Here is a 16,234-nt window from a genome sequence, read left to right as displayed (position 1 = left end):
GGGGACAGTGTAGAGGGAGCTTTACTCTGTATCTAACCCCGTGCTGTACCTGTCCTGGGAGTGTTTGATGGGGGCAGTGTTGAGGGAGCTTTACTCTGTATCTAACCCCGTGCTGTACCTGTCCTGGGAGTGTTTGATGGGGACAGTGTAGAGGGAGCTTTACTCTGTATCTAACCCCGTGCTGTACCTGTCCTGACAGTGTTTGATGGGGACAGTGTAGAGGGAGCTTTACTCTGTATCTAACCCCGTGCTGTACCTGTCCTGGGAGTGTTTGATGGGGACAGTGTAGAGGGAGCTTTACTCTGTATCTAACCCCGTGCTGTACCTGTCCTGGGAGTGTTTGATGGGGACAGTGTAGAGGGAGCTTTACTCTGTATCTAACCCCGTGCTGTACCTGTCCTGGGAGTGTTTGATGGGGACAGTGTAGAGGGAGCTTTACTCTGTATCTAACCCCGTGCTGTACCTGTCCTGGGAGTGTTTGATGGGGACTGTGTTGAGGGAGCTTTACTCTGTATCTAACCCCGTGTTGTACCTGCCCTGGGAGTGTTTGATGGGGACAGTGTAGAGGGAGCTTTACTCTGTATCTAACCCCGTGCTGTACCTGCCCTGGGAGTGTTTGATGGGGACAGTGTAGAGGGAGCTTTACTCTGTATCTAACCCCGTGCTGTACCTGTCCTGGGAGTGTTTGATGGGGACAGTGTAGAGGGAGCTTTACTCTGTATCTAACCCCGTACTGTACCTGTCCTGGGAGTGTTTGATGGGGACAGTGTAGAGGGAGCTTTACTCTGTATCTAACCCCATGCTGTACCTGTCCTGGGAGTGTTTGATGGGGACAGTGTAGAGGGAGCTTTACTCTGTATCTAACCCCGTGCTGTACCTGTCCTGGGAGTGTTTGATGGGGACAGTGTAGAGGGAGCTTTACTCTGTATCTAACCCCGTGCTGTACCTGTCCTGGGAGTGTTTGATGGGGACAGTGTAGAGGGAGCTTTACTCTGTATCTAACCCCGTGCTGTACCTGTCCTGGGAGTGTTTGATGGGGACAGTGTTGAGGGAGCTTTACTCTGTATCTAACCCCGTGCTGCACCTGTCCTGGGAGTGTTTGATGGGGACAGTGTAGAGGAAGCTTTACTCTGTATCTAACCCCGTGCTGTACCTGTCCTGGAAGTGTTTGATGGGGACAGTGTAGAGGGAGCTTTACTCTGTATCTAACCCCGTGCTGTACCTGTCCTGGGAGTGTTTGATGGGGACAGTGTTGAGGGAGCTTTACTCTGTATCTAACCCCGTACTGTACCTGTCCTGGGAGTGTTTGATGGGGACAGTGTAGAGGGAGCTTTACTCTGTATCTAACCCCGTGCTGTACCTGTCCTGGGAGTGTTTGATGGGGACAGTGTAGAGGGAGCTTTACTCTGTATCTAACCCCGTGCTGTACCTGTCCTGGGAGTGTTTGATGGGGACAGTGTTGAGGGAGCTTTACTCTGTATAAATGTCACATAATAAGTTCTAATCTTTGCAACATTTGGAGATTTGTTGAGATATTTGCAGGTATCTGAAGCCCAGGCATTGGTATTGTTTGAGGAACATCAGAGTGAACTCGTTTTCTGTGTTGGACACCTTGATAAGCAGAGTTTCGAGTTGGTTATGTGACTGTACTGAGCTTGTTTGTGTGATCGCTGTGTGTTGTGTCGGTTCACAATCTCTTAAACACTAGAAATGGGTTCTGGGAACAGCAATGTGGTTGACTTTGAAACGGCTTCACAAGCCAATCAGTTCAGGGGCAATTAGAAATGAGCAACCAACGCTGGGCTGTCACCCACATACTCTTAGGGGCAGCAGTGTAGCACAGTGGTTAGCACTGCGGCCTCACGGCGCCGAGGTCCCAGGTTCGGTCCCGGCTCTGGGTCACTGTCCGTGTGGAGTTTGCACATTCTCCCCGTGTGTGCAGGGTAGGTGGATTGGCCACGCTAAATTGCCCCTTCATTGGGAAAAATTAATTGGATACTCTTTAAAAAAAAAATTTAAAGAAACATGGAACTCTCTGATAAAGGGCAAGAAGTTGATTTCCGTTGATTGTTCTTTGGGTTTCCAAGCTCCCCAGTGGAGCTTAAGTTCCACCTGACAGTGCCCTGCTACCCCTATGTGAGCTCTATCCAGGCAGGAAATAACACTAAGGAGCTGGGATCCCCTAGACTCAGCAAGCCAGCAGGGAATGATACAGCAACTGTCACGAATAGAGAGGTGTGTTTTCTTAACTTTTGCACAATCCCTCGCACTGAATCCATGCGGGTGACCCCAGCATCCTTGCTGACATTAGTTTTCTGAAAGGCAGATACAGTGGGAAAATCTGAAGTGTCCGGTGTAAGAAACATTGCTCCAATGAAATTCTTTTTTTGTTCTTTATAAGTTTAGAGTACCCAATTCATTTTTTCCAATTTAGGGGCAATTTAGCGTGTCCATCCACCTAGCCTGCACATTTTTGGGTTGTGGGGGCGAAACCCACGCAAACACGGGGAGAATGTGTAAACACCTCACAGACAGTGACCCAGAGCCGGAAACGAACCTGGGAACTCGGCGCCGTGAGGCAACAGGGCTAACCCACTGCGCCGCTCCAGTGAAATTCTGCCAAGTGTGAGCCAAATGCTCCTGGTTTTAGACAAGTGCCTGGCTCGTGAACTCAACTCCAGCCAGGGCAAGTGAAACTGAATAAATCTGGTAATCTGTGGGCTGCCATCGTGAACAACTGAAAAAGAATCAAAACTGACCAATGCACTGGAGTCATCCTCCCACCTTCTCCTCCCTGACTCTGCACATTGTTCTACTTCGTATAATCCAATCCTTCTTGAATGCTCCAATTAACTCTGCCTCCCCCACACTCTGACACCACATTCCCAATCCTAACCACTCACTGCGGGAAAAAGATTCTCATGTCTCCGTCGCTTATTTTGCCAATTAGCTTAAATCTGTTCAAAGGGAACAGTTTCTCCCTGTCTACTCTGTCCAGACCACTCATGCTTTTGAACACCTCTATCAATTCTACTCTCAACCTGATCCCCAAGGAAAACAGTCCCAATTTCTCCAATCCGTCCCAACTTCCTCATCTCAGGACCCATTCTTGGGAGTCGTTTCTGTTCTCTTCACATCCTTCCTGTTGTACAAGTTTAACATAACCTTCCTGTATCTTATGCCCCTGTTAATAAAGCTCAGGATACTGTATGCTTTATTAACTACACTCAAACTGTCCTGCCACCTTCAATAATTTGTCCATCTGCCCATTTCACCAACATGACTACAACTCACCTCTGCTTCAACAGAAAATAACGTGGCATTTTCTCAGGAAGTCACTTGAAAGGCTGACATTCATTGCCCATCACTGGGTCTCCTGAGAAGGTGATGGTGGGCTCTCCACTTGTTCCAGTTCTTCATGGGAGTGGGGGTAGGGCATGGTAGCACAGTGGTTAGCACTGCTGCATTACAGTGCCAGGTTCAATTCCCGGCTTCAATCTCCCCGTGTCTGTGTGGGTTTCCTCCGGGTGCTCCGGTTTCCTCCCACAAATCCCGAAAGACGTGCTGTTAGGTGAATTTGAACACTCTGAATTCTCCCTCTGTGTACCTGAACAGGCGCCGGAATGTGGCGACGAGGGGGTTTTCACAGTAACTTCATTGCAGTGTTAATGTGAGCCTACTTGTGACAATAATAAAGATGATTAAATTATTATGGAGCCACTGATCCCATGATAGTTGTTTGGTGGGAAATCCCAGGGTAGCAACCGAGTGATGATGTAGAAAATCCTGCTGCAAAGAATTGGGATGGAGTGGTGGAGCAGATTGGAGCTTTGCGAGCTGGGATCCGGTCTCGCTCACGCCTGCTGGCTCTAAACATCTTACATGACATCTATTTATTGATCAGCACAAAACTACCCCGAGCTTTGCATCACTCGTTAATTTCATGTGAAAGTCCAGGGCGAGCTAATGTAGGAAATGAGAGCAACGTCAGGCTGGTCAGGTTCGGGATACAGTTAATGAACATCACAATATGTAGGACAAATGTGCAGCCGTGTCTGTTCTCCACTCCAACTATGTTGTACTTAATGCATCCACTAAGATTCCCCAGCGTTGGAGATGTCACACCTTAACCTGTTATTATACAGCATAGAAAAGGCAATTCAGCCCATCATGTCTGTGCTGGTCAAAAACAACCACCTAATTATTCTAATCCCATTTCCCAGCATTTGGCCCATAGCCTTGTCTGCCCTGGGATTGCAAGTTCACATCTAAACTCTTCTGAGATGTTATGAGGGTCTCTGCCTCCACCCCCCTTTCAGGCAGCGAGTTCCAGACTCCCACCACCTTCTGGGTGAAAAGGTTTTCCTCACGTCCCCTCTAAACCTCATGCCCCTCACCGTAAATCTACACCCCTGCTCATTGATCCCTCCACCAAGGGGAAAAGGTTTCCTGTCTACATATAAAATCCAGACATCTTGCCTTTGGGAACTCCTGGTTCCTTCCTAGTCCCAAGCCAAGCTCTGCACTTGCCCAACTCCATCATCGAGACCCCTACGCTGGGTTTAGCTATTGTTGTCAAACAAGTAACTTTCTGAAACGCGGTGTGTTGCCCTCCAAACATTTAGTGCCTGAATGTTTTCCCATTTTGTTTGTACTGTATAAAGCTCAGTGTTGCTTTTTTTTGTTAAGCTGAATGCATTGTGCAAGATCTGCAGCGTACAATGTTTGAAAATGTAACTGTGAATTTGCTTGATCAAACTTTGTTTTGTAATTTGGGGGGGTGGGTGGGTGGGGGAGAGCAGGGTACTCCTTTTTTGTAGAAGTGAAGATTACATTCTGTAAACGAGCCGCTAACTTTAATAAAGAAGCTTTGATGGTGCTTACGAATCTGGGAAAACTGTCTGACCGTCTTGCATCTGTCCACAGTGGATCGTGAGACCTGGCGTTTCAACCCCAAAGTAACACATCTGTCAGCAGGCGGCTGAAGCTAAGGTAACCCTGTGGGGAAGAGTCAACAACCCGACTTCTCCAGTACCAGAACGTCACTACTGGAGCTGACAGGATAGGATAGGGTCTGTCACTTGGGGGAGGGGGAGGGGGGGGGGGGGGGGGGGGGGAAGGAGGAGGAGGGGGGGGGAGGGGGGGGGGGAGGGGGGGGGAGGGGGAGGAGGAGGGGGGGGGGGAGGAGGAGGGGGGGGAAGGGGGGGAGGGGGGGGAGGAGGGGGGGGAGAGAGGAGGGGGGGGGGGGGGCATTCCGAATGGGCATCAAATGAACCTTCAAATCAACACCTTTAAAAACTAGTCTGGTCCTGGCCTGGCACAAAAATAAGCTCATCGCTTCCATGTGACGGTTAACTGCACAGTTATTGTCAATCCGATTGCAGCACTAACCCAGTGCATTGCTGGTCTACGCCAGGGGATTAAATTCAATGTTAGTGCAAAGCGGACAATAGTAAATGGGCCTCCTGTTCCAGATTCTGCCTCATTCCACAGGAATGATAATAGGACAGGACATAAACAGGCTTGAAGATACATGGGATACTTGCCTTTATTAGCTGCGGCATAGAATATAAGAGCAGGGAGGTTGTGGCGGAGCTGAATAAAACACTGGTTAGGCCACAGATAGAGCACCGTGTGCAGTCCTGGTCGCTACACTATAAGGGAGGATGTGATTGCACTAGAGACGGTGCAGGAGATTCACCAGAACGTTGCCTGGGCTGGAGTGTGTGAGCTATGAAGAGAGAGGCTGGTTAGGCTGTTTTCCTTAGAGCAGAGTGTACGGAGGTGTGGGAGGCGGGGGGGTAACATGATTGCGGTGTACAAAGCTATGAGGGATATAGAGAGGGGAGATAGGAAGAAACATTGTCCCCCTTAGTAGAGGGATCAATAACCTGGGGACATAGATTTAAGGTAATGGACAGGAGATTTAGAGGGAATGTGAGGAAATTGGTGGTTGGAATCTGGAACTCGCTGTCTGAAAGGGTGGTAGAGGCGGAAACCCTCACATTTAAGAAGCATTTAGATGAGCTCTTGCAACGCCCCAGCATACAGGGTACGGACCAGGTACTGGAAAATGGGAATAGAATAGATAGGTGTTTGAAGGCGACACAGACTCGATGGGCCAAATGGCCTGTTTGTGATGTAAACCTCTTTCACCTTTTTTTGCCCTGAAGGCAGATTCATCCTGTTTCAACCCCGTCAAGATTCCAACTCTTAGCTAGGGTGTAATTTCATGAACACTGGGAGCCTAGATTTGAACATAGAACATTACAGCGCAGTACAGGCCCTTCGGCCCTCGATGTTGCGCCGACCTATGAAACCACTCTAAAGCCCATCTACACTCTTCCCTTATCGTCCATATGCCTATCCAATGACCATTTGAATGCGTTTAGTGTTGGCGAGTCCACTACTGTTGCAGGCAGGACATTCCACGCCCTTACTACTCTGAGTAAAGAACCTACCTCTGACATCTGTCCTATATCTATCTCCCCTCAATTTAAAGCTATGTCCCCTCGTGTTGGACATCACCATCCGAGGAAAACGGCTCTCAATGTCCACCCTATCTAATCCTCTGATCATCTTGTATGCCTCAATTAAGTCACCTCTTAACCTTCTTCTCTCTAACGAAAACAGCCTCCAGTCCCTCAGCCTTTCCTCGTAAGAATTATTAGAATCGAATTGAACCATGGTGGATGGTGGCTACATCAGAAATCTCACCCAATTTCTTTCCAAGAGCAGTTGTGGAGAGCGATTTGGAGCTCGAACCCTGGCTGGTCAGTTTTCCTCATAATATAAGGGGTTCTGAGGAGTGCACTCTCTCCTTAAATGTATTGCCCGAGACATTTTTACATTGAATTGTATTTGCCACCCATGAACTAGCCTAACTGGGTCCTCAGGAGGACATCATCATTGCCACAAGTCTGCAATCTTCAGCAAATGCCAACATAACTAACTCCCTCAAATTGAGATTGTTCGATGTGGTTATAGAATAGAACAGTACAGCATAGTAAAGGCCCTTCGGCCCTCGATGTTGTGCCGAGCAATGATCACCCTACTCAAGTCAACGTATCCACCCTATACCAGTAACCCAACAGCCCCCCACCAACCACAAATTAACCTTATTTTTTAGGACACTACGGGCAATTTAGCATAGCCAATCCACCTAACCCGCACATCTTTGGACTGTGGGAGAAAACCGGAGCACCCGGAGGAAACCCACGCACACACGGGGAGGACGTGCAGACTCCGCACAGACAGTGACCCAGCCAGGAACTGAACCTGGGACCCTGGAGCTGTGAAGCATTTATGCTAACCACCATGCTACCATGCTGCGGAGTAAACAAAGTTACTCCAACACAGTGCAATATTATTGATCTTTCTATTCCATATTTTCTTAAACCCCTGACATAATCTCAGGTGTTGTTATCTGTGGTACTTTATCAATGGCTTTTAAAAATACAGATAACCACGTCCATTGCATTTTCTATATTTATCCTTTCAACACATTCTCGAGTCAAGAAGCTGTCTTTGGGAAATCTCCGCCCACTGGCCCTGATTAATTCAAGTTGCTCCAAGTTCGTACTAACTGCCACATATTATATACTAAGGTTGTTCCAGTCTATAATTTCATGGCTCATTCCTGCACTCTCCAGTTTACAGGCAATCTCTTACCACCGATTTGGGAAATTATAGTCGGGAGAGTCTGCTATTTCTTCCCAGAATTCTCTCAAGATGCTTAAATGTAAACCATCAGCTCCTTGTGGTTTGTCTCCTTGAGACGTCATTGATTGAACATCCAACGCTGATCCACCAGCTGGGGCCCAGTGGGCAACACTCTTGCCTCTGAATCAGGAGGTTCTCCACTGTTCTTTGCCTAACATTTCTTTGAAGACTGTGCACAGTACTGTTCTGGCACTGGGTTTGGAAGGTCCAGGAGAGTGAACTGAGGTGAGTTGCTCATCATCAACAAGAGATCTCATATGGTCAACAGCACAAAAGCTTCTCCTAATCAAACTCCACCTGCCCAGTTTCAGGTGCCATCCTGTTTAGCATGGTGGGCAGAATTGTGAAGGCAAGTGCCTGGCATTCCCGGGCACGGGAGGCTCATTAGCCTTGGCTGTCAGTAAACGTAGGAGATAGAAATCTCTGATACGCGCACACACGGGGAGAACATGCAAACTCCACAGTCACCCAAGGCCGCAATCGAACTCGGATCTCCGGCACTGTGAGGCAGCAGTGCCACCCATCGTGCCTCCTGGGAGGCAATCGCTGCCTGTGAGCAGAGCAACTCTGCACCAGCATCAATAAACTCAAGCTGCATGTCACTGAACAAATCAAATCGACCCAGTGGCAATGAGGAAATGGTGATAGGGACAGGTAGAGGATGTTACTGACACTCTGTCACAAACCTGCACACAGGCTGCTGAAGGGTGATGGTCACTGTCCAGGGATGAGCTCGTAACCTGCCAAGGTGCCAGAGCAGACTTGGGTACACCACTGCTCTCCCCAATCCAGGAAAGGGGAAGGAATCCTGAACGCAGCCTGCTCTCCCTGTACCCCTCAGCTCACTGCTCCTGCCTGCTCACCAATCAGTAGCACAGTGTTTAGCACTGTTGCTTCACAGCTCCAGGGTCCTGGGTTCAATTCCCGGCTTGGGTCACTGTCTGTGCGGAGTCTGCACGTTCTCCCCGTGTCTGCGTGGGTTTCCTCCGGGTGCTCCGGTTTCCTCCCACAGTCCAAAGACGTGCTGTTAGGTGAATTGGACATTCTGAATTCTCCCCCCGTGTACCCAACCGGGCACCAGGATGTGGCAACTAGGGGCTTTTCACAGTAACTTCATTGCAGTGTTGATGTAAGCCTACTTGTGACAATAATAAAGATTATATTACTTAACAACTAACTACCCTACGGTTGATGGAATATCAGTGCACTACTACACAATACTTCAAGGTAGAACAGAGAACAGAACGCTGAGCAGGTACAATATAGACGCAGTCATTCGCAGTACAACAGGATTGCAGAGGAGTCTCACCCTGAGGCAGTAGGTGCAAGCTACACATTTTGGGTTGTTTATTCAAAGGACCAACCCCGGTATTCGGGTGTGGCCTTACTTGATCGGAATTGGTGCGCAAACCTGACTCATTTCCCCAGAGGAATCAACGACTGACTCATGATGCTGTAAATGTCTTGCTTGAAGCCAAAAAGCAACACTAACCTGCACCTTTACACCAACAATGATGCACACAGGGAAGGTCAGGTATTCTACAATGACCTCAACGAGATCCTGGGGAATTATTACACCAGGGCAAACACGTCATTCTTGATGCTTTCAATCCCATTATGGGTACAGACTGCAATACACACAGCCCAGCTCTGAAACACCACGGCATTGGCAGACTAAACGCTAATGGTAAGCTTTAATAGTCAGTTTGACCTCTCCTTCACAAACACAATCCTCCAACAAGCGGATTGTCTGAAAACATGGATTCACCAGAGGTGGCACATGTTGGGACTAAATTATTGTACCACAGAGAGCCCACGAGGACATTGTCTACTTGTTGCCTTCGAGGTTCTGAATGCTGACAGGTACAAAAAGCGACTGCTGCAGTTCAGCAGCTCAACACAACCCTCTCGCGGACAATTAGAGATGGGCATTAAATACTGGCCTAACCAGCAATCATAGAATTTACAGTGCAGAAGGAGGCCATTCAGCCCATCGCATCTGCACCGGCCCTTGGAAAGAGCACCCTACCCAAGTCCACACCTCGACCCTATACCCGTAACCCCACCTTACCTTTTTTGGTCACTAAAGGCAATTTAGCGTGGCCAATCCACCTAACCGCACATCTTTGGACTGTGGGAGGAAACCGGAGCACCCGGAGCAAACCCACGCAGACACGGGGAGAACATGCAGACTCCGCACAGACAGTCACCCAAGCCAGGAATCGAATCTGGGACCCTGGCGCTGTGAAGCAACCGTGCTAACCACTGTGCTACCGTGCTCCCCATATACCATAAATTAACTTAAAGACACATACAAATTATGAGGATTAGGCCATTCAGCCCCTCGATCCTGCTCTGACATTCAATAAGGCTATGGCCTCAACATCCCATTCCACCCACTCCTGATAACCTGACTCCTTGTTAGTCAAGAATCTATCGAACTCAGCCTTACAAATATTCAATGGCTCCAGGGAAGAAAGTCCCAAAGATGCACGACCCTCAGAGAAAACGTTTCTCATCTTCACCTTAAATGGGAGGCACCATATTTTTTTAACTGGGAAAACATCAGACATCCAACTTGACAAGAGCATCATCCCCTTGAAGGGAACTGAACACTACAACATGGAGTCAAAGGGAGCTGTTTGACCTCAATGAGCATATCAGTGCCATCACTGTGTCGCCTATTTCCAGCTTCACAACGGCACGCATCACCATCCATCCCTCAGCTCCAGGAACCCCGATCCCTGCCTTTCCAACCTCAAAGCTCTTTATTATTCTAACACATTCGTGGTCCCACTGAACTCAACATCAGAGGGGAGTGAAAGGGGCTTTTCACAGTAACTTGTGATTGGCCTTCCGGTCGGCAAGCGGAGCGATCGCACGGAGAGGGGCTCCCGCAGAGTAACGAAGTCGGGGCCTTTCTCTCCGCAGCGGCAAAGAGCAGGGAAGGGATGACCCCCCCCCCCCCCCCCAACAAACCTGTTGGCGGAGAACCCTCGGCGGCGGCGGCAGGTCCACCTGCCCCCCCCCACCCCCCAACGCAGGCCAGGAGCGGTAGCGGCCAGGAGCGAAGCGGGGCACAGCCGGCGCCAGCGACCAGCGACCTAACCACCCCCACCAGGAGGACGCGGGGTGCGAAGCACGGGAGCCCGAACGGAGCAGCGGGGACCGAGCGGCGGGGGCCGAGCGGCGGGGGCCGAGCGGCGGGGACCGAGCGGCGGGGACCGGGATCGAGCGGCGGGGACGGAGCGCCGGGGACGGAGCGCCGGGGACGGAGCGCCGGGGACGGAGTGCCGGGGACGGAGCGCCGGGGGCCGAGCGGCGGGGGCCGAGCGGCGGGGGCCGAGCGGCGGGGACCGAGCGGCGGGGACCGGGGATCGAGCGGCGGGGACGGAGCGGCGGGGACGGAGCGGCGGGGACGGAGCGGCGGGGACGGAGCGGCGGGGACGGAGCGGCGGGGACGGAGCGGCGGGGACGGAGCGCCGGGGGCCGAGCGGCGGGGACGGAGCGCCGGGGACCGAGCGCCGGGGACCGAGCGCCGGGGACCGAGCGGCGGGGGCCGAGCGGCGGGGGCCGAGCGGCGGGGACGGAGCGCCGGGGACGGAGCGACGGGGACCGAGCGGCGGGGGCCGGGGGCCGAGCGGCGGGGACCGAGCGGCGGGGGCCGAGCGGCGGGGGCCGAGCGGCGGGGGCCGAGCGGCGGGGGCCGAGCGGCGGGGGCCGGGCGGCGGGGGCCGGGCGGCGGGGGCCGAGCGGCGGGGGCCGAGCGGCGGGGGCCGAGCGGCGGGGGCCGGGGGCCGAGCGGCGGGGGGCCGAGCGGCGGGGGCCGAGCGGCGGGGGCCGAGCGGCGGGGCCGAGCGGCGGGGGCCGAGCGGCGGGGGCCGGGGGCCGAGCGGCGGGGGGCCGAGCGGCGGGGACCGAGCGGCGGGGGCCGAGCGGCGGGGGCCGAGCGGCGGGGGCCGAGCGGCGGGGGCCGAGCGGCGGGGACCGAGCGGCGGGGGCCGAGCGGCGGGGACCGAGCGGCGGGGGCCGAGCGGCGGGGGCCGAGCGGCGGGGGCCGAGCGGCGGGGGCCGAGCGGCGGGGGCCGGGGGCCGAGCGGCGGGGGCCGAGCGGCGGGGGCCGGGGGCCGAGCGGCGGGGACCGAGCGGCGGGGGCCGAGCGGCGGGGGCCGAGCGGCGGGGGCCGAGCGGCGGGGGCCGAGCGGCGGGGGCCGAGCGGCGGGGGCCGAGCGGCGGGGGCCGGGGGCCGAGCGGCGGGGGCCGAGCGGCGGGGGCCGAGCGGCGGGGGCCGAGCGGCGGGGGCCGACCCGACCCAACCCCCCCCCACCCCCCCCCCCCCCCCCCACCCCCCCCCCCCACCCCCAACCGGCAGCGACCACCACGCGGCAAGGCCAGAGAGACTGGACAAAAGCCTCTCGCTCTCTCTCCTGGGTAAGTGGGGAAAGGAAGGGAAAAAAAGGACTTTTATTAAAAAAAACAAAAGAAAACTGTTAAAGAGAGTGAGGGGAGGGGTATATATACTATTTTCTCTCTTTTTACACTCTCCCATCCAAAGTAAGCCCACCTGAGAGGAGTTGCATAAAAGAGAGGGGGGGGAAATAAATAAATAAATAAAATAAAGTGGTAAAGGAAAGAAGGGAAGAGGGGGGGGGGGGGGGGGGAAAGGAGGAGACAAAAAAAATACAAAATTAAAAAAATAAAAATAGGGTGCGGAAAAGGGAGGAAAAGAAAAACAAGGGGAGAAGAAAAGATGAAAGGGAAGAGGGAGAAAAAAACGCCAGAAGGGAGCCAAGGGAGAGGGAGAGGGGGCACCAGAAGCAGACGGGACAAGGGGCAAGCCAGCTCAGGCAAGCGGATTAGCACACGAAGCGGCGGGACGGATGTATCGCCGCATCAAAAGGAGCCGGACAGACAGGTGCCCTCTCCCCCGGGGCTAGAGGGGGGCTGGAATTGGAAGGCAGCCTTTACTGAGGTGCTGAGGGAACAGCTGCAGGTAATCAAGGCAGAGGTGAAAGCAGAAATAGAGGCCGCAGTACAGGCAGCAGTGGCCAGGGCCATGTCAGGGGTGCAGCAGGCTCTGACCAGACTGGAGGTGAAATTGGATGCCCAAGGGGAGAAACTGGAAGCCCAGGAGGCAACCATTAAAGAGCTGGAGAAAGCAGCGACCGACATGAGCGACTGGGTCACGGCCCTGGAGAGGGAAGTGGCGAGACTGGGCGCAACACAGGGGAGCCTGAAGGGCAGGGTAGATGACCAGGAAAACAGCTCGAGAAGGCAAAATGTAAGGATAGTGGACCTGCCAGAGGGGACCGAGGGTAGAAACCCCACAGCATACGTGGCTGCGATGCTGGGCACCTTAGTGGGGAAGAACACTTTTCCCACCCCACCAGAAATGGACAGAGTTCATCGGTCGCTGCGCCCGAAGCCCAAGGCAGGGGAACAACCGAGAGCAGTCATAGCCAAACTGCACCGGTACCGGGATAGGGAGACAATCCTGCGCTGGGCCAAGGAAAATAGAGCCTGCAAATGGGAAGGGCACGCCATCCGAATCTATGAGGATCTTGGAGCGGACATAACTAAGAGACAGGCTGAGTTCAACAGAGCGAAAGCAGCTCTCCACAGGAGCAGAGTGCGTTTTGGTATGCTGTACCCAGCAAAACTCTGGGTCACATACCAAAACAGGGAATATTTCTTTACAGCCCCCGCTGAGGCGAATAGGTTCGTCGAGGAGCACGGGCTGGAAAACAACCAGCGGAGGTAGGGACGAGGGGCCCCTGGCAAGGGGCAACGACACGTTGACGGGGGGGGGGGGGGGGGGAGTTGGGGAGGGGCAAGGCAATGCCAGCCCCCCCCCCCCCCCGGCAGGAACACCCAGAGCAAAAAACAAACCACTGCCCAAGGGACCGCTCCAGGTGGGAGGCCAGGCCCCAGCACAAGGGAACGAGAGTATTGGAGAAGGGAGAGCAGGCGAGGGGGGTGCAGGGTAGGATGGGGGAAGAGCGGTCAGAAAACCGCAGAGGCCAGGCAGGGGAGAAGCGAGACAACAACCCCCGAGAGGGGAGCCATCCTGGACGGCCCCCTAACAAAGGGAAACCCCAGAGGGCAGGGGCGCGTCCACCGGACAAATATGGTTAATCCCACAGGAGCGAGGGGGCAGAAGCCCCCCACCAGGATAATCACCTGGAACGTAAGGGGACTTAACGGCCCAGTGAAGAGATCTAGAGTCCTCACCCACCTCAGAAACACGAGGGCCGACATAGTCTTCCTCCAAGAGACGCACCTGACGGAGAATGGCCAACTGCGGGTAAGAAACGGCTGGGTGGGACAAACCTACCATTCCTGCTATGGGACAAGGGCCAGGGGGGTGGCGATCCTGATCGGCAAGAGGACAATGTTTAGGGCGACAAAGACGGTCACAGACCCAGGGGGGCGGTATGTCATGGTCAGCGGGGCGCTGGATGGGGCACCGGTAGTTCTAGTCAACGTGTACGCGTCCAACTGGGACGACACGAGTTTCATCAAAAAGACCATGGCAGAAATCCCGGACATAGCGACGCACCGACTAATCATGGGGGGGGACTTCAACTGTGTACAGGGTCCAAAGACGGACAGATCAAACCCCAAAACGGGGAAAACCTCAAGCATGGCAAGGGAACTCAGTCACTTTATGGAGCAGATGGGAGCAGTGGACCCCTGGATGTTCGCCCACCCGGGGGAGAAAGAATTCTCCTTCTTCTCCCCAGTACACAACGTGTTCTCCAGAATTGACTTCTTTGTGGTGGGGAAAACGGTGCTTCCAGGGATAGACAAAGTGGAATACTCCGCAATTGTGATATCAGACGGTGCCTTACTAGCTGACAAGGCCTTCAGCGAAAGGATAGCGCGGGCCATAGCAGAGTACACGAAGAACAACCAAAACAGGGAGGTCTCATCCTCCACGTTCTGGGAAGCGCTTAAGGCCGTACTAAGAGGGGACATCATTGCCTTCAAAGCGCGAAGAGATAGGGAGGAAAGGGTGGCTAGGCAGAAGCTGGTCGACTCCATACTGGAGGTAGACCGTAAATACTCCGAGGCCCCGGCCGTAGAGCTCCTGGCGGAAAGAACTACAAAGGAACTTTGACCTGCTCTCCACCAGGAAAGCAGTGCACCAACTCCGCCAGGCACGCGGGACTCTGTACGAACACGGAGACAAAGCCAGCCGCCTTTTGGCACACCAGCTGAGAAAGCAGGCAGTCACCAGAGAAATTGCGCAAATCAGGGGTACCGGAGGCACGTTGGAAACAGAACCAGAGAGGATTAACAAAACCTTCAAGGCCTTCTACCAAGAGCTGTACACCTCAAAGCCCCCAACGGGGAAGGCTGGGATGAACCGGTTCCTTGATGGACTGGACATACCAGTCGTGGGAGAGGGCAGAAAACGGGACCTGGAAGCACCACTAGCACTGGGAGAGATCATGGAGAGCATTAGCTCCATGCAGATGGGGAAGGCGCCGGGACCAGGCGGATTCCCGGCGGACTTCTACAAAAAATTCGCTACAGCGCTGGCCCCGCACCTGCGGGAGATGTTCACAGACTCGCTAGCTAGGGGCACACTGCCACCCATGTTAGCACAGGCCTCAATCTCGCTGATACTTAAGAAAGACAAAGACCCAACGGAATGCGGGTCATACAGACCCATATCTCTGCTGAACGCAGACGCCAAAATACTGGCCAAAATCCTAGCCAAAAGGCTAGAAGACTGTGTACCTGAGGTGGTCACAGAGGACCAGACTGGCTTCATCAAAGGTAGACAGCTTACCTCGAACATCAGGCGCCTGCTGAACGTGATAATGACCACCTCCGGGGAGAGAACACAAGAGGTGATCGTCTCCCTGGACGCAGAAAAGGCCTTCGACAGAGTCGAATGGAAATACCTCAGAGGTACTGGAGCGGTTTGGGCTTGGAACAGGGTTCACCGCTTGGGTAAAGCTCCTATACAACTCTCCCATGGCGCACGTACGGTCCAACAATACCAACTCCCAATACTTCCAGCTGCACAGGGGCACCAGACAAGGATGCCCACTGTCCCCGCTGCTGTTCGCACTAGCAATCGAACCGCTAGCAATCGCACTCAGGGCAGCAAAAAATTGGAGGGGGATCCGAAGGGGAGGCAGAGAGCACAGAGTCTCACTCTATGCAGATGATCTGCTCCTCTACATCTCGGACCCACAAAGCAGCATGGACGGAATCATCGCACTCCTGAAAGAGTTTGGAGCCTTCTCGGGCTACAAACTCAACATGAGCAAAAGCGAGATCTTCCCAGTACACCCGCAAGGGGGGGGGGGGGGGGGGGGGGGGGGGCAGCAGCACTAAAGGGGCTGCCGTTCAAACAAGCCCAACACAAATTCCGCTACCTGGGGATCCAAATAGCCCATGACTGGAAAGGGATCCACAAATGGAACTTCACCAGCCTGACGGAGGAAGTTAAAAAGGACCTGCAAAGATGGAACACACTCCCACTCTCCCTCGCGGG

The sequence above is a fragment of the Scyliorhinus canicula genome, chromosome 10 (assembly GCF_902713615.1).
Source record: "Scyliorhinus canicula chromosome 10, sScyCan1.1, whole genome shotgun sequence".
NCBI lineage: Eukaryota > Metazoa > Chordata > Chondrichthyes > Carcharhiniformes > Scyliorhinidae > Scyliorhinus > Scyliorhinus canicula.
The sequence above is the reverse complement of the archived record's forward strand: the minus strand, read 5'-3'. Positions refer to the sequence as shown.